This window comes from Ictalurus punctatus, unplaced genomic scaffold (genome assembly GCF_001660625.3).
Source record: "Ictalurus punctatus breed USDA103 unplaced genomic scaffold, Coco_2.0 Super-Scaffold_100056, whole genome shotgun sequence".
Classification (NCBI taxonomy): Eukaryota; Metazoa; Chordata; class Actinopteri; order Siluriformes; family Ictaluridae; genus Ictalurus; species Ictalurus punctatus.
Genome location: NW_026521088.1, coordinates 1988433 through 2014695, shown reverse-complemented (window position 1 = coordinate 2014695; position 26263 = coordinate 1988433). Strand labels below are relative to the sequence as shown.

At 38.6% G+C, this 26263-nt stretch overlaps 1 protein-coding gene and 1 long non-coding RNA gene across 2 annotated transcripts in view; one reads left to right on the top strand and one right to left on the bottom strand.

The window, feature by feature from the left end:
* Window positions 1-26263, top strand: part of LOC108261599 (NACHT, LRR and PYD domains-containing protein 3) — a 619868-nt gene that overhangs the window by 552555 nt on the left and 41050 nt on the right. The gene's annotated exons all lie outside the window — the stretch shown is intronic.
* LOC128630434 (uncharacterized) lies at window positions 1983-7550 on the bottom strand. The gene is made up of 2 exons (XR_008394754.1): window positions 3977-7550; window positions 1983-3588 (listed from the first exon to the last, which is right to left on the bottom strand). It is a non-coding gene; the product is annotated as an uncharacterized LOC128630434 (long non-coding RNA).

The window sequence follows — 26263 nt, the reverse complement described above, 5'->3', positions numbered from 1 at the left end:
AAAGAATGAATATTGATATTATTTTATGTCCACTCCAATATACTGTGGTAAAAATATATATTTTAAAAAACAATAACTTTGTCAATGTCCAAATATTTATGAACCTGACTGTATCTGCTGGGTCTGCAAAAATAATGTAATTAATAAAATAAAAATAAAATAAAAAACAGCTTGGATGGTCATTGTGCATGTTTTTTCTAGTCCAGTCAACTTTTCTGATTTTTATGGAATTAATGAATGAATTTTTATTATTAATATTATCATGTTTTTTTCATACATCTTGCAATGTGCTTTTGGACACATTAGTGATGGAACCTGGAGTCACTGGGTGTTTCGGGTCTTTAATCCTAAGACTCCCTGGACCTGGCCTGTGTCCAAATTGCTGATCACCCTCCAGAGCCTTCTTGAAGCTCTCTCAGCAGCCTCTGTGGTGTTCCTGATAGTTCTTTTCATTTGTTGTCCTGTGATGTTAAGATGCTTTAAGGTGTGGTAGAGAGACAGGCTGGAAAAGCCTCTCCCGCACACAACGGGATCCTCATAATAATAATAATAATAATAATAATAATAATAATAACAACAATAACAACAACTATCATATGCATGGAGTTTGCATGCTCTCCCCATGCTTCGGGGGTTTCCTTCCGGTGATGTGGTTTCCTCCCCAATTCAAAGACGTGTTGTAGGATGATTGGCATTTCCAAATGATCCGTAGTGTGTGAATGTGTGTGAGTGTGTGTGCAATTGTGCCCTGCAACAGGTTGGCACCCTATCCAGGGCTGTCCCCTGTCTTGTGCCCCAAGTCCCCTGGGATAGGCTCCACGCTCCCCCATGACCCTGTGTACGATACGCGGTACAGAAAATGGATGGCTGGATGGATGGATGTCCCAAATCAATGGCACTGCTACAGCAAAATCATAGAACTTTGGGGTAATTAAACTTATGGCAGAAAATTCTACTGAGCTTCGTGCCACTGCAACATTATTTTTTTTTAAACTTATGGCTAAATACTAAACCTACCAAAAGTTTCTAGATTAGATTATTGTAATGCCATACTGTCTGGATGTTCCAGTAGGAATAGAAATAAGCTCCAATTAGTCCAGAATGCAGCTGCTAGAGTCCTAACTAGAACTAGAAGATACGACCATATCACACCGATATTATCCACACTGCATTGGCTCCCAGTAAAATCTCGCATTAATTATAAAATACTCTTATTAACCTATAAAGCACTAAATGGTCTCGCGCCACAATATCTAAGCGACCTTTTGGTTTTATATGATCCGCCACGCCTACTTAGATCAAAAGATGCAGGCTATTTGACGGTACCTCGAATAGTGAAGGCTACAGCAGGGGGAAGAGCTTTCTCTTATAGGGCCCCACAGTTATGGAACAGTCTTCCTATTAGTGTTCGGGACTCAGACACAGTCTCAGTGTTTAAGTCTAAGCTTAAAACGTATTTGTTTACTCAAGCCTACCCTGACTAGATTCTGTTCTACTTTCTCCCTCTCTCCTTTCACCAAGCCCCACACGAATTTATGGAGATACTAGAGATCCAGATCCTTTCTGCCTCTGGATGGAGCCCAAATCTTCTTTAATTCCAGACTGCTGGGACTACGGCTGCTCTTAACACCATACAGACTTCATATAAATCCATAATGAACTTTTTCACAATATCTGTTGTTACCCAGATGAGAATGGGTTCCCTTCTGAGTCGGGTTCCTCTCAAGGTTTCTTCCTCTTAAAACATCTTAGGGAGTTTTTCCTTGCCACCGTCGCCACTCAGTGTCTTGCTCAGTTGGGATAAATTCACACCTTTAATATCTGTATACCGTGTTGATATTTCTGTAAAGCTGCTTTGAGACAATGTCTATTGTAAAAAGCGCTATAGAAATAAAATTGAATTGAATTGAATTTCTCACTCCCATTTTCTGTCTGCCAGATCATTTAATAAATAAGCTAAAAATCTACAACAGAAACAGAAAGCAAATTTAAAACCAATAATTTATTTTCAAAGGTTATGTAAACATCTCAAAATATACTGTACCTCTGTTAAACATTTCACAATAATCAGTAGGAATAAGTGGAACTAAATCTTATACAAACTGTACATGAACATGGTCAGAAAGATTCCAACAGGAATTTGAAATGTGAACCTTCAATTAAAACTGGAGTACGTGAGTGAGGGGTGCGCTGCTGTTAAGGTATAACGTTAGCATGTTTCCATAAACTCCATGCCTGACTAGCACCCCAGCCTCGGTGCACTTTGTCGATGCAGCCACCTCTTTCTCACATTGAGTAACAAACTGTTTGTAGAGGTAAAGGCTTTTCCAGCTTTCAATGACATGGTGCTGCTGCACTCTGCTGCCTTTAACTACACCAGTCATGGTATCCTGGGGAATGATCATCACACTTCCCGGAAGCTCCATGATGGATATGTGCCTGCCTGTACTCGTGGGAAAGAATGTTCAGTAAGGTGTTTACTGTGGAGAACACATTACAGAACATGTTTTAAAACACATTTTGGATGTCAGCTTTAGACCTCATTACTCTGAAATTCCACGAAATCCAAAGTAGCAAGATTCAATATCAGTCCTTACAGGATTTCCAGTTTTTTTCTGATTTTTGCAGCCATAAATGCATGATCTCAAAATGTGCGATGCAACTTGTGGAGTTTATTGTACTTTTTTGTGGAAACCTACTTGAATTGGTGAAATTTGTAAGTGCATGACAGTTTTGAACGGTCTTTCGCAGTGATGTTTGTTGGGAATCAGAATCAGATTTATTGTCAAGTATGGTGGGTTTACATGTACAAGGAATTTGTCTTGGTGTACTGCCGCTTAACAATAACAGTACATACAAGAAGTAATATAATATTAATAAGAGAGAGTTAGGAAGTTATGTTTTGGAAGGTTTAGGAAAATAAAAATAAAGACATTAACTGTACATTAGTACAGTATGTGTTGTACACAGCAGTCTGAGTTGTGTGTTAATGTAACGCATATGAAACAACAATGTGGGGTTGTTCGTTAATGTGATGTGTAAATGTTCATGGAGGCGAATAAGAGACCATGGTGGGCCTTCAGTGTTGTTAATGAGGCCATTTTCGATGGGAAGAAACTGTTTTTGTGGCATGGGTTTTTGGACTTGATGGACTGCAGCCTATTGCCAGAGGGGAGTGCCTGGAAAAGTTTGTGTCCAGCGTGAGAGGGGTCAGCCATAATCCCGGAAGTGCACAGATAATGAAGGGGTGGCAGATTGCAGCCAATGACCTTCTCAGCAGAGCGAATGACATGCTGCAGTCTGTCCTTGTCCTTTTTCAGTGGCAGCAGTGTACTAGATGGTGATTGAGGAGGTGAGTATGGACTCACCATACTGATGATGGAGGTATAGAAGTGCACCATAATTGTCTTTGGTAGGTTGAACTTCAGTTGCCACAAGAAGTACACTCTGATTTTTTTAATGAGAGACCTGATGTTCAGCTCCCACTTGAGGTCCTGGGTGATGATAGTTCCCAGGAAGCGGCAGGAGTGCACAGTATCAACTGGGGAGTCACACAGGATGATGGGGGCAAGTGGGGCTGGGTTGTTCCTGTTTAAAAAGTTTAAAATTTAGGAGGTATACATATTGTCTTTCAGTCATTCCATGACACACTGTTAGTGAAACGCTAGAGTGGCTATAAAACAGAAACCGGATCAGTGCACACTGTCCATCACCATTAACCAAAAAATAAGGTTTTTAAGAAAACAATAAGACTTTATGAAACAGATTCTTGCTTGAATCTAATGAGATTTAATTTGGGCTTCATAGAAATAGAAAAAGAGAAGAAAAGTAATTATTTGAGAATCATTATCCTTATATCCTTCTCCAAATGAACTGATAATTTATATGATGTGTACATTACATTATAAGTATACAGTAAGTCTCTTAAAAATCAGAGCAATCATTACACAGGTAAAAGGTTTATTCATTTACTCACCTTATTCAACAGTCCAGGAGAACATGGACACTTTATTGTTTTTATCTGTTTGTTGTTAATAAATCATGTGACATCATTTATTGCTGCCTTCAAGTCCTCCTCAGAAGTTTGTGCACACAATATCGGAGATGGTCATTATGATTTGGTGTGTTCAACAGGTTTTGGAAGTAAAATTGACAGCGTGAGACATTTTCTTTTATTTATTTATTTGTTTTGCAATTTCATCAACAAGAAGTTTATTTTTTACTTACTGAAGAAAAATATCGAGCTGTAGTTCTTAGTTAACAAGCAAAAGTACCACTTAAATTTTACTGTCTGCTGTAGGTGGCACATTCATTGTGGGGGCTGCCTTTACTTTTTTTTTTTTTTTTAACTTACTCTCAGTTCATAAAGTCAGGGCTCATATAAAAATATGAGTCCTAGTTATACTTTCATGTTCATTCACCTCATAATTATGATATTTTCAACAGGAATTGAAGCCACATTATGTGAGTGTAGTGTTGTATATAAAATATACATGAAATAAACACGAGGGAGACCTAGTATGAGTAATATGTAATCTTATTGAGAATTCACTGGGCTGGTGGACTGTATAAACAGATGTTCACCTAAGACACAACACACAGATAAGCAAGGCACAGGGGGATAACAATACATGTATTTGATTAGTGTGGCAGGCCTCAGAGCGTAGGTGGACGGTCAACTAAGACACACACACACGGAAAACAGAACATTATAAGAATAATAAAAGGAGTATTAGGATATTATAAGGATATTATAATGATATTGTGAAGTATGGGGTACAGAAAAGGGGGTAAAATACTTGCAAGCAGTATAACCAGATATAAAACAGAAATGTAGAGCAAATATGAAAAGAAAAAAAGCATTATAAAACAGAAATACAGAAAAATATGAAAGAAACTTACTCATAATGCACTTGAAGGTGTGGAGGATTCTTTTCTCACGAGAAAAAGTCAGGAGTAACACAGACGAAGGCCTTAATTTTTAAGAGAGAACCAAGATGGGCCGTTTATAAGGGTAGTTGAGCCAAGTTGCACTTGTGAGACAACCGTCTATGGGAACAGCTAGGGCCGGGAGATAACGGTCGATGGGAATGGCTAGGGCCGCAAGATAACTGTCGATGGGAACAGCGGACACCGTGAGACCAAGGTCTCTCCGAAATGTTGAGTCTCGTACCTATTGGTATTATGGGAAGGCTCTTTCGAAAACCGAATGGTGTTCGGGGAGGGCTCTTTCTAAAACAGAATGGTAATTTTGATAAGCTCTTTCTAAAACACATTGGTGTCTGGGTCATCCTGACCCTAAGAAAACTGTATAAATAGAAGAGCTTCAGCTCTGTTTTTTTTTAGATCGCATTTTGGGACGTCTCAAACTGTGTGGACCTTGTGTGGTGGAACGGAACGAATAAACCTGGACCCTTGCTTCTTCTCACTCACGGCTGGTGTCTTATTTTTCTTTCTCCAATTGAATATGTGAGTATCTGTTTCTATGTTAAGTGTCTTCAGGTAATAGGCAAAATTTGGACCTACAGTCATCAACCCCCAACAATGTCCCTGCCCCAGCAACATGTGTTCTTGTTATTGCTCACACTTTTTCTGTTTTCTTCAGCAACTCTGAATATTTTTCATATTTTTTTTATCCTGGCTGAAGCACTTTTAATTCAATTTATAAGAATAAAATAATCAGCCTATGTTGTAGTTTAAAGTGAAAGATATTAATATTGACAAAGGTGAGAGTTTTGTGTTTATTTGATGGTGATTTCACACTGTGTTTGTATGAAGGTTAAATTAAAATTAAAGGTGAACATTCATATATTTGTGCCATTTTTATTTCTAAGTTATTATATAGTTTTATAGGAGGAGAAGTTTACAGAAGTTTGAAGGTACAGACATCTGTTGTGGGCGTCCTTGGCAGTTTTTCTGAGGATTTATATTGTTCATATCGTTATCGGAATTATATCATATCAACTGAAATTAAGAGATATATCGTGATATATATTTTGGCCATATCATCCAGCTCTAATATCAAATATCAACAGATATTAAATGAAAACCTGACTGCCTCTGCCAGAAAGATTCAAATGGGCCGTGGCTGGATCTTCCAGCAGGACAGTGATCCAAAACATACATCAAAATCAACACAAAAACGGTTTACTGACCACAAAATCAAGACCCTGCCATGACCATCCCATGTGTTGACTCTTTCAAGTCATTTAACACTAATGAGCAGTATTAAAAATATTAACATGAATATCCGAGTCTGATAATAAAATTAACTTCTACTTACAGTCAAATTATGTAGTGTTTAGGACATTTAACACCCTTCCGTCCAAAAGAAACCAAAAGGGGGTACAAACGTTTACACTCCACTGTATTTGGTAGAAATTGCGCTTATAGAACAACTGAACAGCAACGTTTCCATACAGGATTTAGTGAAAAGTTTAACAATAGCAACTTGACTTGAAATGGATGATGTTTCATTAGCGTGGCCTGTGCCCAAATCCTGCACGACTGCGTATCTAGGTACACTACACACGGTCTGAACGAATGGAGTCTCTACCGCACCTAGTGCACTAGAGATAGAGATTCCATACAAGGTGATTTGGGACGGAGCCAGTGCACAGAACCCGTTTCCCTGCGAGAGGCGCAGGTGGAGCTGGAGCTGTGTGACTGATTTGTGCACCTGTGACTACAGAACTACCTCAAGGTCTCCACACAGAGCGCTGTTCAAGAGAAAAACACTCCTAAAGAACAAATCACTGCGCCAGCGAGACATCAACCCTTTAACTAGACGTTCATCCCAATTCCACACAAATACCGCGGAACTATTTAGGGCTGAGAGACAGTTCAAAAAGCACTGAAATTAAAGTCACTTGGTAAACAGTTGCTCTCTGCGTCACCCAGACAGCGAGGCGAATAAACTACAAGTTCCCGAGAAGCGTCAGATTTACTAAACTAACTAGTTCACCGTTTATCCGGCGCTAAATAAACTCCCACCGAGTTAACTCAAGTTAGTACTTTATACTAAAACAGCCGCAGAGCTAACAAGCTAGCAGCTTAGCGAATAAATAAGGCCAAACGCGTTCACCTAGCCACCTACAGTCGGGTGTGAAGTCTACAAGTTGCTCAGTGCTGCGTTTTCTCTCCACTCCTGTAGTTCTCCGTCATTAAATGCGGTTCAGAGACTGCTTCCATTACACCAATCACCAGCCCTCAGTGAGTAACCCGCTCGCCATGTACAACCTGCTACCTTTAACAGACCGACGCGGTTAGCCACGCCCATGGACGCCAGGGAGGATAATATGATTGGTTCGAACGTGCGTGGTGGGTGGAGCCACGAGAGAGCGCTCTACATAGAGTTTAAATCTATTACTTCATCCCCAATGAAATCCTCTTATACAGAGACTAAGGGTCCATAGAGTAGGATTCAGTCATTATCTACATCATTAATTCGCTTGAGTGACCTGTTTATAATAGTTTCACATAAAATCACAAATATTATAGCTTAAAAATGCAACTCATACAATTTTTTTTAAATAAAAGATATATTTTTTAAATGTATAAAATAAAACTTGTGTCCTATGTGGTGGTGTAGTGGCTAGCACAAGGACAGATTTAGTGATTTGTCGAATCCTAGACAAAATATAGGGATGGGGCCCTCATTTCAGTGTTTTAACATCAATATTTAAATTTTCAGCTTATGTTATTTAGCATTAACAGCAATAATCAGGCGTGTCTACGGGGCCAAAAGGTGGCCCTGGACTTTCTGGCCCAGAGCGGACCACCACACCCAGTCCAATACGCCACTCATGAAGTAAGCATTCTGATGGCATTTTTAGAAAAAACATAATTAATTAGCAAAAAGTAAAAAAATAAAACTTTCTTAACTATAAGTTTATGCAGCATTTTGGGGGCCCTTGCTAGCTCGGGGTCTAAGGTAATTGCTGCCCCTTCACTTGTCCATTTGCTATTACTATATTAATATTTACGAGGGGCATCTACACTCAGATTGTGTTTTTGCTTTGTGCAGGATAATAAAATACATCAAAAAGGCACTCGGGATAAACATTGTGTACATGGACTTTTTAATAATGCTGTAAAATGATTAGCAAAAGGAGACTTCATAATCTTGCTTACAAATCAGAATATATAACTTCAAATAATAATAAACACAGGACAACATTTCTGTAACCCATCATTCACAACAGCCTTTAAATCTGTTTGCTTGTTCATCTGTAATATAAAAAAATATATTAAAAAAAATTATACACTCCCTTTAAGAGTGTGCTCCTAATCTCAGCTCGTTACCTGTATAAAAGACACCTGTGAGCCAGAAATCTTTCTGATTGAGAGGGGGTCAAATACTTATTTCCCTCATTAAAATGCAAATCAATTTATAAAATTTTTGACGTGCGTTTTTCTGGATTTTTTTGTTGTTATTCTGTCTCTCACTGTTCAAATAAATTTACCATTAAAATTACAGACTGGTCATTTCTTTGTCAGTGGGCAAACGTACAAAATCAGCAGGGGATCAACTACTTCTTTCCCTCACTGTATAACTTCAAATAATAATAAACACAGGAAGACATTTCTGTAGAGAAGGTCTTGTATATCTTGTTTATTTATCTGGTTTATTTATCTTGTTTATTTATCTGTTTATTCTTCTTGTTTATTGAATGTTTATTGAATGTACATGTTTGCACGGAACAAAAAGGAGTGGCTCTTAATTTCATTGTACACATGTATAGTGACAATAAAAGGCATTCATTCATTCATTCATTCATTCTGTAACCCATCATTCACAACAGCATTTAAATCTGTTTGCTTGTCCATCTGTAATAGAAAAAAAAAATTATACATGCATACAAAAATTCATTTCCAGCCCAGCTACACATTTGAGGCTAACTGCAGTTCTACCTGCTTTTTATAGCTATAGGTGTGGGTCACATTTCTTCTGTCATATTCTGCAGCGAGCATAATAAAGCACACCCTTCTTCTTTTCCCCCTGGTTTCACAAACAAGGCTTAAGCCTAGTCCTAGACTAAAATGTATGTCTGAGCTGTTTTAACTGAAAGCTACTTGCATGGACGGATCTTAAAACACGTCAGTGCCATTGTTTTATCTCAGGATGTGCACCAGAAATATATTTTTCTAAGACACGTTTATAAAAGCTACTGAAATGTCCTAATTGATCGAAGGCCTAATCCTGGCTTAATGTAAACCCTGTCTGTGAAACCGGGCCTTTATCTTCTAGTGAAGGAGAAGAACATTCATTGAGCCTGTAATAAACTTTGAAACAATCTTTAAATAGTAAAAAATTAAGGACACTTATGTAGTAACTGCTGAAAGCATCACGATGAATATAGTCACAAACAAGGTCAACTATTTCACAAGACCTTGAGCGGGGATAGTTGTGACTTTCACAATATGACATCCTCTACACAACACCAGCAACGATGAACTAAACCTGTTCTGAGACCAGGAGCTATGCTGAAAGAAGTGAGAGCAGCACCTTGCACAGGAAGAATCTTTCCTCCCACTTGTCTGATACACAGAGGCCACAGACTCTAATAAACAAAGTAATAACATGTTTTAATGTATAATCACTGAACACAGGATTAAATGTCAAATTCAAATGCTGCTGTTCATTCCTGATTCATGTAGTAAATATTCCTGAAGGAACAGGACCATTGTACAGAGTCACCACAAGCTGGACCACGAACAGAACAGAAAAGCAGCAGATGTACATGATACTAAACTCGAACTTAAAACTAAAAGTGTTCCTATCTAAAACTATTTCCTCTCTCTGAAGTGAACCTGATGGAATAAAGCCATGACTCAGAGCTCTTACTGTTGTGCAGTGTGTGAGCGAGATCTGTGTGGTCCATGTTCTTCAGGACGTGCAGTGTGACTTTGTGTTCCAGCTCCTGGTTAGAAACACACAAGAACACATCTAAATATTATAATGTTACACACAGAGATGCTTTTATTTTATGAAAAGAATAAAAGTCTTTTTCTATTACCACAGTTACAGCTGAAATTCTGCCTGATTACCCATAATGCTGCTGTACATCAATAAATCAGTAAATGGTCATGATCTTAAATAAAAAACCTGCAACCTACTCACACACAAGTTACACACATTAAAAAGACACACACCTTGAATATGGAGTCCAACTGATTTCTGCTGAGGTTTGATTTCTTCTGTTGTGGTCTGTGAAGAAATAAAACACATGATGTGATATAGACTATATGTATTCATAGCTGCACAACACACACTAATACATACAGAGACAGATATTTAACACGATCCTCTTAACACAATACACTGATTTCAGGATTTATCACTGACACTAACATGTTTATGAATAAAATAGTGATCTCGTCATTAATGTCCCAGGTGTAAATGTTGTTGTGTAGCAGCACAGACCCTCCAGCTCAGGGACTGCAGGCTGAACTGAACTCTTAAAGCAGTTTTCCTCACTGCCAGTCCGAGAGCTGCAGCACTGCACAGTTTAGTGTTTTTCTGCTTCAACACCTGATAAAGATCATGAAGGGCTTCAGAATGAGACCAGTGAGTTTGATCAGGTGGAACACTGCTGTAAAACACCTCACTGTACTGACCTCACATCAGGAGAACTGGCTCCGTCTCTGAACTTGAGTGGATGATGCATTGACGCGTCACTCTTCATGGACACACAGCTGGGTTCTGGTGAGTCTGATCTCTTTCCCTCCATCATTCTAGAATTAAACAGAAATATCAGCAATAATTAATACTCTGCTGTCTCAGCACTGTTACACAATGTGTTCATCATTAAACACCAATAATTCCATCTTTTTAATTCAGCTCCAGTCTGCACACTTATTCAAACAGGAGACACGCCCCATACCTCAGGAATTACACTGATGTCAGGAGTCCCAATCACAGATAACTGACTCAGCTGGGTCTTAAAGCCTGTAGAGTTCACTGACTCAAAGCTACGCTGCTCTTCTCCTCCACATTACACAGTCCTTTTTACTCTTCTCTCAGTGAATGATTTCTCTAAACTGTTCTTAGATCAGATCAGTGATATATTCACTGCTATTAAACACCTTAAACCAAAGTCTAGTTCCTCTGTTAACTAGTGAGTGTTTAGAGATACAGATCTGTTCCATGAGACGGTGTGTGTTTATTGCTGGTGAATGGAAAAGTAACTCACCTCTCGTCTCTCTTTAAGTCCTGTTCTCCAGACACACTCATGTTGGAGGTCATGTCTCCTTCTCCAGATTACAGCAGGACACACGTTTACTTCACTCCAACATCGGTGTGTTAAATCAAACCCTGTATCAGCACAGAGTTCACTTACAGGAAATAGTCTCTGTATCAAGTCATAAAACAACCTGTGTACATTCAAACTTCAGTACAAACCCACAAAACTCTTCTGCTTCTAGTGCACATTCAGTGTGTTTATATATTATAGCTTTAGATGTAGACACTCACTGTGTTTTTACTCCTGAAATGGTGTATTAAATGAAGATTCTGACTTTCACATTCACTGTCTACCTGTTTATTCTGCAGAGGGGGAGGGGTACTGAGGTAGGGTAATAAACACACACACACGGTTATGGGTTGTTATCAGACAGCTTTCTGATCCATGGAGCTGAGGCCTGCAAATACTGAAAGTAAAAGCCTGAAAACGCTGCAAATACGGAGAACAGAATTAAAAGTCTGGTCAAATCTACATCACACACATTATCATTTCATTACCTTCATTTATTATCTCGTGGATTCATTCAGCTGTGCACGAACAACTGTCAGAGCTCTATACAAATATATAAACAAAATTTAAATACCAGGAAGTGCTAGAAACACTCAGCAGATCATTAGATAAAGAAGCAGAACTCATACACTGAGTAAGTTTACTTAAATATCTGCAGACATGTATTTTTTCTGGTTTTCCCTTAATGAGAGCGAGTATCCTGATATTAGTGAGGATTGGTGTGTAAGTAGTTTTTGTGTGAATAATGAATGTTACTCAGAATAAAAGTGATGATGGAGAGTAAGTTAAACACATTGGTCAGACGAGTAACTAACCCAGTGTTTCCCAATCGAGGTTCTGTCTGATGAGAGCAGGGGTGTGTGTAAAAATCCTTCAAACATTTTCTAAAATGATCAAATGTGTAGAAAACATTTAATATAGATGAGAAACATAATAATAATAACAAAGACACACACACGCATAACAATAATAATAATTAATTATATATAAAATTATAATAATAATCATATAAAACCCAATAAACCTTGAGATTATCACTTGTCACATTACAACAACACACAGCTATAAATATGAGAACATGTATAAAACTAAACTAAACAACCTCAATTTATTTTATTCATTAAATAGACTTATTATTTATTGTAGGCTCATTTTGTAGGCTAAATGTTAGCAATTACTGTAGACATCAGAAAAAACGTCGAGCTTCCTGCAGATGTCATTTCTCACATTTACAAAACCAGGTGATTATTATATTCTCCCATCAGTGTAAACGTCTCTTTATGTACAGAGAGAAAAGATATTACAGAATGATGACTCTGGATGTTCACCATCAGTGTAAACGTCTCTTTATGTATACAGAGAAAAGAAAGATATGACAGAATGATCACTCTGTATGTTCACCATCAGTGTTAATGTCTCTTTATGTATAGAGTGTAATATTTCCCCTGGAATTCCTTATGCCAGTGTTCTGTGTTCTACCCACTACTCTTATCATAAAACTGATAGAGCCTGTAGAATTACTTTCTCTTACCTTTATCAGGAAGTGAAGCTTTCATGCCTCTGGGCTCGAGAACCCTTTGAAGTCCATTTTCTTCTCTGAAGACGTATGAAAAAAAGGAGTCGTACTCTTTACAGTGAAATATACGAATCAGCCTTTATATAGACTTCGGTTTATTAAAGTAAAAAACAAAAGGATTACAATTACTTTTAACTCAAAATATAGAGAAAAATAAAATAAAGAAAATCCTTAGACCACGCAGGATCTGAATAGTGGTTTCCTTTTTCAAGAAATTAAAATGACAAGACCTTCACCCGAGGAGTGGCAAATTAATGCTGGCTTATTCCAAGTATTTATACCTTTATTTATTGTGGTTTCAGGTGCTAGGGTTTAAGCATGATGCTCAAAATATCATGCAGTCTTGGTGCGCCAGCTCACTTTCTGAAGAGAAAAACTTAGAATATAGTCTTTTGTCAGAAAAAAACAGTCTTTTGTCAGAAAAGTGTTCAGCACTAGCTCACTTTTTTAAGAGAAAAAACAAAAGTGTAGCAGTTATTTCTAAGAAAAGTGTACAACTCTAGCTCGCTTTCTTAAGCGAAAAAAACAAGATGAGGTTTGATGCACTAGCTCAGTTTCTTAGAAATGAAATAGAATGTAGCAGCGTTGTCAGCAGAAAACATAAAGGTCAACAGAGTGTTAACTTGCTTTCTTAGAGATAAAATAGAATTCACAGAAAAGTGTATGGCGCTTTCTTAAGAGAAAAACAAGAATATAGCAGGTATTTCTCACAAAACCGTACAGCATAAAGATCAACATATCGGTAAAGAATGATAACTTGTTTTCTTAAGAGAAAAACAGGAAGCTGTGTGGTTTGAGAAACAGTTCTCAAACTGTTAAATGTTATTTTATGGTTCACTGACATGCTTCAATTTTATATCAATGCTTTTGATCAATCTTTCCAATGTGTCCACCTGTGTGGTAAAAGTAGAGGGTCTAGGCCTCTCAAGACAGACATGTGCTTCTTGTTTCATTTTCTCAGTGTATTTTTGTCCATATCTCTGATTTAGCTGCGTAATGCTCTCTGCACGTTTAAATTTAGCTCGGTCTTTTAACATTGTAGCTTCAGCCCCCTTTTTATTCAAGACACTCCTTATACTATCACATTTCTTCATTAAACGATTACTTTCCAATATTAGTTCCTCAGTTCTCTTCACATCCAGCGTGTCGAGTTGTAAACCTCGCAGGTCCGGTTGGAGAACGTCAGGATCAGCCTTCTTAGCGGAAGATTTTCCAATCCGTTTTTCTCCATATCGCTGGATACCTTGGGGCAGGCTTGTTCCCTTTTTCTTCTTGGACCTCTCTTTCTCCTGACACGATTGTATTTCCCTGGGCTGTCAAGGTTGAGGTTCTTTACATAGTTTAATCATAAAACATATTTCAAGGCAATTATAATATATGAACTTAGCATATATATCAGCTTGTATTTACATTAAAAAAGAAATAACGGCAGGGCTGAGACTACAAATTCTGGAGATCCAGGTCTCCTATAACAAGAGACAAAAGAAAGATATTACAGAATGATCACTCTGTATGTTCACCATCAGTGTAAACGTCTCTTTATGTACAGAGATAAAAAAAAAAAAAAGATATTACAGAATGATCACTCTGTATGTTCACCATCAGTGTAAACGTCTCTTTATGTATAGAAAGAAAATAAATATATTACAGAATGATCACTCTGGATGTTCACCATCAGTGTAAATGTCTCTTTATGTATAGAGAGAAAAGATATTACAGAATGATCACTCTGGATGTTCACCATCAGTATAAATGTCTCTTTATGTATAGAGAGAAAAGAAAGATATTACAGAATGATCACTCTGGATGTTCACCATCAGTGTAAATGTCTCTGTGTATAAAGACAGCAGAATGAGGTGTAATCACTGTGTCTGATGGTGTAGTGTAGTGACTGTGTTTATTTGTGAAGATACTGATGAATGAAAACATGGTGCACCCCAAAAAACTGTCAGCTTTGGCTTTATTCTCTCAGCAGTATGTACAAAGCAAATCCAAATCACTATTTTAAAAACCTTTCCATGAATTTTGTGTCATCTGGCTCTCTCTAAGGTCCCGCCTGGATGGATCATAGAGATACCTGTACAATCGTACCTTCCGGCATGAGTCGCCTCCAAGTCATTCATTTCCGGATCCGGTGCCATGCAGACCGCCATGAGAAATGAAGCCTCGCGCACTCAACATGCTCGACCGCACACTCCGCAATGACATCATTTTTTCCGGACATGTCGAGTATAAACCAGATTTAACGCTGTCTAGCATTGGTGTTTGTGTAGGGTGCACAATTTTTTTTAAAAAAAGGTAGAGAACCGCTGCTCTAAACAGTTATGTCTTGGGGAACATGCACTTCCTAAATTGGGCCACTTGAAGGCAGTCAATATCCATATATCCATCCTTCCATGGCTATTCTCTGTACTGCTTATCCTACACAGGTCATGGGGAGCCTGGAGCCTATCCCATGGGATTCAGGCATGAGGCAGGGGACACCCTGGACATGGTGCCAACCCATTGCAGGGCACAATCTCACACTTTGGACAATATAGAGATGCCAACCAGCCCACAACACATGCCTTTGGACTGGAGAGAAACCCAGAGCACGTGGAGGAAATAAAGCATGCGGAGAACATGCAGGCGAGAATCAAACCAACAGTCCTGTAGGCTTGAGGAGAACATGCTAAGCACTTTCCACTGTGCCCCCTGAATGAAATATGTGTTTCATCAATAATTATCGAAAAAGAGAGAGATATTAATGTTACTATAATCTAATATTTCTTACTCCACTCTTGGCTAAATACTACAAACATATAAGCACCATTATTAAAAGTTTAATAACAGAAAAGTGCTTCTGGGAAATTGTCGTTCCCGAGTCTGGCCACAGGAGGGCAGTCATGCTCCATCCAGCATAACGCACACGCTGCCTAAAACAGAAGGTAAGATTTGGGTATTATACACAGACAGAGCTCTCAGCGTTATTACTGTTTATTGTATTATTTTGACATAACAAATATAATACACGGTGGGTAGTGGGGGCTCAACGGTTAAGGCTCTGGATTACTGATCAGAACGTCAATGGTTCAAGCCCCAGCGCTGCCACGGTTGAAGTCTTGGGCAAGATCCTTTACCATCTCTGCTCTAGGGGCGTCAAGTCATGTCTGACCCTGTGCTCTGACCCTAAACTCCTAACAAGCTGGGATATGCGAAGAAGAAAATTTCACTTGTGTTGTAATGTATATTTGACAAATAAAGGCTTCTTCTTGTGAACTTTTATTATTATTATTATTATTATTATTATTATTATTATTATTATTATAAAAATAAAGTAGTAGTAATAATAGTAGTAGTATCCCATTTTTAAATAAGATATATTCAGGACTTGACATGGAAATGGTAAATAACTCTTATAATTTCTAAACAGAAAAGAAAGGCAAGTGAATATGGATACACAGATACACACATTATACAATATACATAACATACATTTAGAAACCTATGTATAATGTATATGGAAATATAAATCATCCATATCTACACATATATTATTTATACATTTCCTTTCCCTTTACCACATTATAAATATTTAAACAGCCAAAGAATGAAGACTTGCTCATTTTTCTGAGACAGTGAGCTGGACTTTGTGTATATTAGACGGAGTTGTGTTTTAAGCGCGTTCTCCGCGAATACGGCGGGCCAGCTGAATATCCTTGGGCATGATGGTCACTCTCTTGGCGTGGATAGCGCACAGGTTGGTGTCCTCGAACTGACACCCCAGGTATGCCTCGCTCGCCTCCAGCAGAGATGGCTGCACTCTGGAAACGCAAGTCGGTCTTGATGTCCTGAGCGATTTCTCTCACCAGGCGCTGGAAGGGCAGCTTGCGGATGAGCAGCTCAGGAGACTTCTGATAACGGCGGATCTCCCTCAGAGCCACGGTGCCGGGCCTGTAACGATGAGGCTTCTTCACGCCGCCGGTAGCCGGCGCGCTCTTGCGGGCAGCCTTAGTGGCGAGCTGCTTCCTTGGCGCCTTGCCACCGGTGGACTCACGGACGGTCTGCTTGTTCTTGCCATAGCGTCAAACTCTGCACTTCACGGATAGAAAAACAGAATAAATGGTGCTGGCAAACGCTGGTTTTTAAGCTCTAACGTCGCCCTGCGCTGAGCTCTCCATGACATAGGCAAAACAGTCACTCTCGTATTGGCTAAGATTGCTGTGGCAGAAAAAACAATTACAAACCTGCTATCGAATTCCAGTGTGTGTGTGTGTGTGTGTGTGTGTGTGTGTGTGTGTGTGTGTGTGTGTGTGTGTGTGTGAGAGAGAGAGAGAGAGAGAGAGAGAGAGAGAGAGAGAGAGAGAGAGACTGCAGACAGACCTGGTTGCATAGAGACCAGCAGCTGTGCTCTCACTGTCACCTGGGAGAGGTGGAAACAAATCTACACCTTCTAAACTCACTGTCCTAAATACACTGCATTCACAAATTAATACCAGAAATTCTGCAGCATCAAGCCAGAAATTTGATGAGTGCAAACCAGTGAGGTAAATCTTACATGCACATATATAAAATTTATGAATGATGTTTCTGTTATTCTTTATTACATTTTTATGATACTCTTGTCCTCTTTCTTTAAAATATCTTATTATATTAACCTGTTACAGACCCTGCAATAGGTCAGTAACTGACCTGTTAATAATTTCATCTAGCATTTGTGCCAGTAAAGCATTTTTTAACAGTTTATAAAAATCATGAACCACTGTCTCCCTCTGCAAACAAAAAGGACACTTGTGTAAGCTCTGGGTTTAAAATAGAGATAAAAGCATTTACAGAGACAATGCCATGCAACATTCTCCACTGTAGATCACCTTTTTTTTTTTTTTTTTTTTGGTTAATGGTGGTTTGTACAGTGATTGCCACTCTGTCTTTAAATCATTATTTAGCCCAGGACACTGCACCAGGGTGTGTCAACCCTTGTACTTAGATCATCTTCTAGAGTACGCTCCTTTACAAATCGTGTGCAAATGTACTTAACAAGAAAAGTCTAAGACTTCTGTCAAATTTGGTGTGATGATATGTGGAATAGGCTCACCTTCCTCAGGGCTAACCACCCCCACTGAAGTAGTACCTGAGCTGTATGCACACCTCACCTCTATCAGTGCTGTTCCTTTCTCAGGCTTTATTACCCCTCAAAATAGTGTATCAAAAAGTATCTGAAACAAAAAGACATTGGTTTCAAACATCCAAGGTGTATTATACAGAAAGAAAGTGCATCACATAATAAATCAACAATAATAAATAATACATAAAGAAAGGTAGACTGGAGCATTCTCACCAGATTGGCATTCATCTAAGTAGCGTTACTCCATCTTGAAGTCCCAGCTTTGCGTGGCATATCCTTCCTGGCAAGTAATCCCTTTGCGCACTCAGTCCTGAATAAACTCCGGCAGTAGCGTGTATGTAGGGAAACCACAGGACGCAACAAAACCAGTGAAATAAAGACCAGTCTTCAGGCCTGGTATCCTGGAGATGTTCAAATGAAGTATACATGGTTGAAGATTGACCTGCCTGGCAGATGGTACAAGTGGTCAAAGTGAATGACTTGTTAGATTACCTACCTAAGTCTTGTTGATAATACTTTTAAGAGCATCTTACAGTATGTACATATATATAGTACATATATATAGTAACTATACCAGGGCCGCAGTTCCTAAACTCACCTTTCTTTGGTAATAGGGTCAGAACCACTCTACAACACCTCAATGGCAGCTTTCCATGCTTCAGACTATCCTGTAGCACATCTAGCAAGCCCTGCCCTAATATGCACCAGAAAGCCTTGTAGAGCTCCACTGAGAGCCTATCAATAGTCAGTGACCACCCATTCTCCATACCACTGGGTTCAACATCTAGTGCATCTGGTGTACACTCCTTATCAAGCTTGCCTTGCTTAGTTTGGGTAGCTTGCTCATGCTCGCTTTTATACAGCTCTGAATAAAAACTGACTGTGTGCTTGATATATGAGGTCTCCTGATTTCTGTATAAGCCTTTTCTGTCAATTTCTTTGCTCAAGACAAAATAAGACCTTAGATGGAGCATCCATCTCTGTTACGCTTTTTAAGCATGAGTGGACCAGTGCTTCCTGCAGCGTTGTATCCAGCACGTCAGCCAGCGCAGTTTTTTTCTCTTCCAGAACCTCAATGTGGCTTTTGATTGTCTGTGGACTCTGGAAACTCCAGGAGATCTACTACTTCAATCTCCAGAACTTTAAGAGATCCGGTGTTGTCCTTAGATACATTGTGTACTGTTCACATTTGCACATCGCACCACTGATGCAAAGAGGTGAAAATGGCATTTGCAAACTAAAAGTGTCCCAGAAAAACATAAAACCCTGTCTAAAATGGACATTGTGTAAAATTTCTGCATTAAATGCCAGTATGCACTGCATGAGTTTACATTGCTTTTCTTTAAAATGCACTGCATCAGGCAAAGATCTGAAAACCCCACAGGATAGATAAAACAGAACCTACAACCCTGATATCTACAACTATAAAAACCATCAAGCCTTGCTAGTGAGAGCATCTTGTCTTTACAGTGAGACCATGTGTACTGTCTCTGGAAAGCGTTTGGTCTCACAAAAATGCTTTCAGGAAGCAGATGAGGTTCTACATGGTTCCTGTCCAAGCTATCAGCAGTGCAGTTAAAATCTCTGTCCACAATTAAAACTTAATTACAATTACAGGAACAATAAAAGTGTTTAAGGTGTTTAAAAACAGCATCCTTTCTGCACCTAGAATAGTAGCACACACACGCACACACACACACACACACACACACACACACACACACACACACACACACACACACACACACACACACACACAAACCTCATTCCCAAAACACATTATCAATTTTAAAAGTGTTCCTTTCAAAACAATTTCTCCATCATAAGACTGTGGAATAAAAGTGTAGTAAAAATCATTTAGTAAAATTAAAAACACCTTTATTTAATCTTTGTATTTGAGATTGCATCATTTTTTGTTTGAAGTAGAAAAATGTGCCTCAAGCAGTACATGAACATAGGAAAAATGTATTTTAAACAAGATGATATCTATACAATAGAACTATACTGTGTTATGACACTATACTTATGAAATGAAACTGAACCTATAGGCTTCACTGTAATTTCCAAAGAACATATATCTCTGTAGTAATTAGGCCTAAATTTTTGTTTGAACGAGATCAGGTCAGTATGTGTTTGTGTTAAACAGCACAGTAACATAATGCGAATCATATTCTGCGTACAGTGGGTAGTACCCGCTCTTCCGTTCTCATCTCCATCATCTTCTCTTTTCTTTTTCTCTCAGTCTCATCTTGTCCCTGTTGCTTCCCTTCCCAAACTGAGCTTTAATTGATGCAGTCTTTTCATTTTCATCTGTGTCAGTAAAGAAAGTAAACACGAGGTAAATTGATATTTATTTGTAAATGGTACCAGCCTCTGCTAGGATAATCTTGCAATAAAAATATATAGCGGTACATCATCATTTTAACATGTATTTCAACCCTACACATATGGCTATGAAAGAAAAGCATATCATTATCAGTCTGTCACTGGATGGATGGAATTAATGTTGGCTGGCAGCTAGCACAGGAGCTATTTGTCAGATGATGTCTGACTGGGTGAGGATGAATCATGGCTCTGAACTACAAGCAGACGACTAGTACAATTCTCTCATAATACTTCAGCGGATTAAGGTGCCTGCCCTGCCTGGTTTGTTAACATTGTCCAGCACAGTGGAGCACAAAGCCCGCCTCCCAGCCCATTTCATTGGTCCACTCAAGCAAGCGGTCACCTGAGAAGGTCGGTTATAAGGGAGACCTAGCATCCAGCAAAGGGGAGAGGAAGGACTGACGTCGGGCACCTAGACACATAGAAGCGGGATTAGGCGGACATTGACAAATTAGAATTACACTTTAAAGATCTTTAAGAGCAGTAGTAGTCAAAAAAGTCAAAAAGAGATATACGAGCTGAGCTGAGGCGTGCTACCACAAGCACACACACACACACATACCCACACACTCTCGTACAGTCAAGGGCAGGCAAGTAGACATAACACACACACACACAATCTCTCTCACACACACATACTATTATAACTTTATAAGAATAATAAAAAGGAATATTTAGATATTATAAATGTAATATCGTATAATATATATATATATATATATATATATATATATATATATATATATATATATATATATATATTATAATTATTATAATTATTATTATAATTATTTTTTATAAAGAGTGTGTATATATATATATATATATATATATATATATATATATATATATATATATATATATATATATATATTCTCCTTATAAAAAACAGAATAATAGGATATGTGGGACAGTAGAAGGGTAATATACTGATATCAAGACGTAGGAAGTACAGTAAACCGGTTTTTCAAGTACAGTAAACCGGTCTCCCCCCCCCCAGTTTCTGATGCCCTGGGTAACTGAAAAATGAAGTTTCTGATGCCCTGGGTGACTGAAAACTCTGGTTTCTGATCCTCCGAGTAACTAAAAACTCAGGGTTTTTATTTTCTGGGTTATTGGAAATGCCTGGGTTCTGATTTTATGTGTAAATTAAAACCCCTGGTTTCAATTCTATGTGTAAGTGAAATAGGCCTTTTCTGGAACATAAGAGTAAGGTAAATGAGCTCTTTTTAACCCTATTGGTAGTGAGATCATAGTCTTCTTGAAACATATGGGTTATTTAGTGTGTAAATACAGTATAAATACTGGAGCTTAAGCTCAGGGTATTGGCATCACCTCTGAGAATTCTCATCGGTGTGGATCTCGTGTGGTGGAACGGAACAATAAAGCTGGACCCTTGCTTCTTCTCACTCACGGCTGGTGTATTTTTTCTATTTCCAACTGGTCTCAGAGGTAGATGTGAGTATTGGCTTCTAAGTTGAATTTTAAATGTTTTTGGGTAATAGGCTAAATTTGAGCCAACAGGAATCATTATATGTCCATATGTTCATCTTACTGTCTCATACTTTTGACTGTTTTCCTCAGTCTGTGAAAGTATTTTGTTGGAAGAAGGTTCCCCTGTGCACCAGTGTCCAATTTACAGGGTAGAGTCACATCTAAATGAGCTTTACACTCATCCTTGGTGCTCATATTGTCCACCACAGCCTCCTTTAAGAACTGCTTGTCCTCATTGCTGTCACTAGAACTAGAACTTTCTTTTTAGTTAAGTACTTACTAACCACTTACTATTCACTCCACCTTACATAACCCTGCCTTTATTTACGCTGTGTGATCTAACCCTAGTCTGGGTCGTAACAGTGCACATTGTCCATTGCTGCTGCAGGATGACTTTCTGCGTCAAAGGATTTAAGTTGCAAATTCATTCTCTGACGCCTGACAAATGCAAATGACTTTATCCAAAGTCAAATCAATTTCTCTGAGTAGTTGCCTTCTTACTTTCTTCTCCAAAATGCGATAACTATTTGATCCTTGATCATAGAATCAGTCAAACTCTCGGTTGCATGATTGTTTTTTCAGGTTTTTCAATCGGTAACATATCGCTCAGTGTCATCACATATCGTTCAGTATTGTCCCATATCGCTCAGTATCATCACATATCATTCAGAATCGTCACATATCATTCAGTATCGTCACATATTGCTTGTCATCAGTTCAAACAGCCCAATCAAAATCTTCCTCGTAAAGTATAAATAATTCCTCCATAAATATACTATAAAGATATAGACTTACAGTGAGGGAAAAAAGTATTTAATCCCCTGCTGATTTTGTACGTTTGCCCACTGACAAAGAAATGATCCGTCTATAATTTTAATGGTAGTTGTATTTGAACAGTGAGAGACAGAATAACAACAAAAAATTTAAAAAAAAAACGCATGTCAAAAATTTTATAAATTAATTTACATTTTAATGAGGGAAAAAAGTATTTGACCCCCTCTCAATCAGAAAGATTTCTGGCTCCCAGGTGTCTTTTATACAGGTAACGAGCTGAGATTAGGAGCACACTCTTAAAGGGAGTGCTCCTAATATCAGTTTGTTACCTGTATAAAAGACACCTGTCCACAGAAGCAATCAATCAGTCAGATTCCAATCTCTCCACCATGGCCAAGACCAAAGAGCTCTCCAAGGATGTCAGGGACAAGACTGTAGACCTACACAAGTCTGGAATGGGCTACAAGCAATTGCCAAGCAGCTTGGTGAGAAGGGGACAACAGTTGGTGCGATTATTCGCAAATGGAAGAAGCACAAAAGAACTGTCAATCTCCCTCGGCCTGGGGCTCCACGCAAGATTTCACCTCGTGGAGTTGCATTGATCATGAGAACAGTGAGGAATCAGCCCAGAACTACACGGGAGGATCTTGTCAATGATCTCAAGGCAGCTGGGACCATAGTCACCAAGAAAACAATTGGTAACACACTACGCCGTGAAGGACTGAAATCCTGCAGCGCGCGCAAAGTCCGCTGCTCAAGAAAGCACATATACATGCCCGTCTGAAGTTTGCCAATGAACATCTGAATGATTCAGAGGACAACTGGGTGAAAGTGTTGTGGTCAGATGAGACCAAAATGGAGCTCTTTGGCATCAACTCAACTCGCCGTGTTTGGAGGAGGAGGAATGCTGCCTATGACCCCTGGAACACCATCCCCACCGTCAAACATGGAGGTGGAAACATTATGCTTTGGGGGTGTTTTTCTGCTAAGGGGACAGGACAACTTCACCTGCATCAACGGGACGATGGACGGGGCCATGTCAAATCTTGGGTGAAAACCTCCTTCCCTCAGACAGGGCATTGAAAATGGGTCGTGGATGGATATTCCAGCATGACAATGACCCAAAACACGGCCAAGGCAACAAAGGAGTGGCTCAAGAAGAAGCACATTAAGGTCCTGGAGTGACCTAGCCAGTCTCCAGACCTAAATCTCATAGAAAATCTGTGGAGAGAGCTGAATGTTCAAGTTGCCAAACGTCAGCCTCGAAACCTTAATGATTTGGAGAAGATCTGCAAAGAGGAGTGGGACAAAATCCCTCCTGAGATGTGTGCAAACCTGGTGGCCAACTACAAGAAACGTCTGACCTCTGTGATTGCCAACAAGGGTTTTTAAACCAAGTACTAAGTCATGTTTTGCAGAGGGGTCAAATACTTATTTCCCTCATTAAAATGCAAATCAATTTATAACATTTTTGACGTGCGTTTTTCTGGATTTTTTTGTTGTTATTCTGTCTCTCACTGTTCAAATAAATCTACCATTAAAGTTATAGACGGATCATTTCTTTGTCAGTGGGCAAACGTACAAAATCAGCAGGGGCTCAAATACTTTTTTCCCCTCACTGTATATGCTGCGGCTTTAAACTACAACAGTTGGGGGAAGGTGCACTTCCTAAACCTGCCCACACGATGGCAGTGAAAATCCATCCAGAGCAACACACAGCGCTGCCTGAAACTCTCTTTAATCATTTTTACTTCATCACCCTTTAGTCTTTCTTCTATAGTTTCTTTCTAATTTCTTTCTGTTGTTGTTATTATAATTATTATCATTAGTAGTCTTATGATTATGTTTATAATTACTATTTCTATTAGTACTATCCATACGTGTATTATTAGGATTAGCAAATGACTTCTAAAAACTGTCCATCAAACCATCATGCTAGACCTCTGTACATGATGTCATTATAGTTCACTGTCCCCCCCCCCCTCTCTCTCTCTCCATATAAACTTATACTTGACTTCTTGAATTATAAAAACAGCTGCTAAATTAATAATTGTGTGCAGATTTAATGTAAGCAAGAAAGTTTAAACATGTTCTCTATTTGTTTTTTTTTATTTGTTTTTTTTACAAGTATATGTATTTCGTCAATGCTGCTACAAGTATATTACTATTATTTCCCTAACAATAATATAGCCTTATATTAGTCAAGCTCCATTCAGCTCACACAACACCACCTCTCAGACCTTCACATGGGAATATTTAAAAAAGGGGGGGGAAAAAAGTTTACATTTAAAATTTACAAGGGTGTAGGTTAGATTTCGTCATTGGTGGGGATGTAAAAGTCTGCAGAGCACATACACTTTAGAATAATGTTCCTTAACGTAAATCATCACCTACAGTACATAAGATCATCAAAAGATTCAGACAATCTGGAGAAATCTTTGTGCGCAAGGGACAAGGGTGAAAATCAGTATTACATGCCCTTATGTAATATTAAGTATTAAGTATAATATATAAGTATTCTGGCCCTTAATTGGCACTACATTAAAAACAGGCCTGATTCTGTAATGGAAATCACTCTATGGTCTCAGAAACACCTGCAGAACTCACTGTCTAGGAACACAATTCACCATGCCATCCACAAATGCTGGTTAAAGCTCTATTATGCAAAGAAGAAGCCATATGTGAACGTGTTCTTCGCCGTCTTCTCTGGGCCAAAGCTCATTTAAAATGGACCGGGGTGAAGTGGAAATCTGTTCAGTGGTCAGACGAATCCAGGTGCTGAACCAGGTGTCCAGGTGCTGAACCGGCCTGCCTGCAGTCCAGACCTGTCACCAATTGAAAACATTTGGCACATCACGGAATGACAAATATGACAAAGAAAACCCAGGACTGTTGAGCAGCTAGAATCCTGTATCGGACTCGAATGGGACAACCTTCCTCTCCCAAAACTAAAGCAACCTGTCTCCTCAGTTCCCAGACGTATACAGAGTGTTGTTAAAAGAAGAGGGGATGCTACACAGTGGTACACATGGCCCTGTTCCAACTTTTCAAAGATGTGTTGCTGCCATCAAATTCAATATTACATTGTTTTTCCCTTAAAATGGTACATTTCCTCAGTTTAAACATCTGATTGTGATTAAAATACGGGTTTATGAGATTATTTACATTTTACACAGTGCCCCAACTTTTTTGGAGTTGGTGTTGTATTTCACTACTGAATGGGCTCATACACAAAATACACAAAATACACCATAATTTAAAGCTCAATAGCATTTGAAGAGAATGACGTAAAGTCACACAACCAACTGTAAAGTGTTCATCTAGATGTCAGGTGTAACGCACACCTTTTAGATTTTTGTTATTTAATCCTACAATGCATGAACCAAGAAACCTACACAATATTTGTATTATTATTTGTAAAATTATGACCTAATAATAATAATAATAATAATAATAATAATAATAATAATAATAATAAACGGAGCAGATCCCCCACCCCGTACTATGTAAAGTGCTTTGAGAGTCTAGAAAAGTGCTATAGAAATGTAACTGCAACTAATTAAATAAATAAATGAAAAATACAGCACTTCAAACATGACTTAGACAAAAGTTTACTTGGTTAAAATCTCACACAAAAATCTCTTTAATCTCACAAAAAATCTCTATAAAAAGTCT